This window comes from Glycine soja, chromosome 4 (assembly GCF_004193775.1).
Source record: "Glycine soja cultivar W05 chromosome 4, ASM419377v2, whole genome shotgun sequence".
NCBI lineage: Eukaryota > Viridiplantae > Streptophyta > Magnoliopsida > Fabales > Fabaceae > Glycine > Glycine soja.
Window position 1 is genome coordinate 28,095,685 of NC_041005.1, and position 1,517 is coordinate 28,097,201.

The window sequence follows — 1,517 nt, forward strand, 5'->3', positions numbered from 1 at the left end:
ATGGAGAACAAGTAGTGTCCCCTTTGGAGTCCAATGCAACAAAGACTAATGAGGTTGTTCAAACATGTCAACATGAACCTACATCTAAGCAGATTGACACCTTAAATGAAGCCTCTTCAATGCAAAAGGAGGTTCCCATTGCTGTTGTTGTCTTCTCTTGCAAATCAAATAATGTTCCAATTAACTTTGTTGCCCCCAGTAGCTTACTTGAAGATCGCGTCCAAGCAGTGCTTGATCTAGCTTTGATAAGGTAGAAAGAAGAAACTCAAATGCTGGTAACTTAGGCCATAGAGCAACAAAAAGAAGAAACAAGAAAGGAACTACACGCTTATACTCAACAACAAAGATTGGGAGTGAGTAGTACAAGCAATCCATTCAGTTTGCCATTGCTACTTAGTTCATTAATCTCTCTCAAATGTTATTGTAGAATCTACAATAAGCTCAACAAAACATGTTGGGTGTTTTTGTCCAGCCACCTCCTATCATCAAACAACAACCAACTCCAAGTATACTGCCTGCACCTACTGAAGCAACACCAACATTAACACCACCAATTCAACCACCACCGTCCAATCAAGAATGACAATGATGTCCAATCATCATTTCTTTCTTTGAACCCTAAGTTTTTTTTGTTAATGAAAAAAAGGGAGAAGGCTATGGAATTTTGATTTATGTAAATAGAACACTCTTAAATAATACAAGTGTGTGTGTGTGTATGTTCTGATACATGCATAAAGGTTTTTGAACATGGGGAGTTTTTGAAACCCTTCATACATATATATTTGCTCTGATATTGCTTTTACTCTTATACATAACTCATAATCATGCATCATCTTTTTATTTTATCATGATTATGTTTTATCTTGATCAAAACTTATATGGTTTGTCATAATAAAAAAAGGGAGATTGTTAAGTCTGGACGGTCCAATATTGCAACTTGACGATCCATCCTTACCCATGATTTTGATGATTACAAAGTATAAATTATTGTTGAACTAATGAGCTATTCTTAAGTGAACAATACCTACTACATATGAGCACACATGGTATTATTTTCTTTTCCTATAAGCTCCTATTAGTGCGCGTTCAATCATAAGTGGAAACTATTTTTTTTAAAAGTGATATCCTGCGTCTAGAAACTAGTGTTCACTCATTGTGAAAACAAGTATGTACACACTGTGTTGTTTTGATTCACGTCAAATGGACTTAATCACTTACCCAATCTATTTTATAAGGGACGTCCAATGTTGTACTGTAATCAGTGTTAGCTACAAAGGGAAGTGCACGAACTTAACTTTCACAATTTCATTTTTTCCTTTCTTATTTGGAATTGCTAACATTTGAATTTAAGGAAGGACATAAGGGAATAGAAGGAATAAACAAGAATATTCCTCTTCGGTTATTTTCTCTAAGGAGAAGAAGCATATGCAGTTGTTTGTACTATATTCTTTCTCTCTCCGATCAAAGTGCAACACGTGGCACTACCTCCAACTATGAGACAATGGTCATATCAAGAA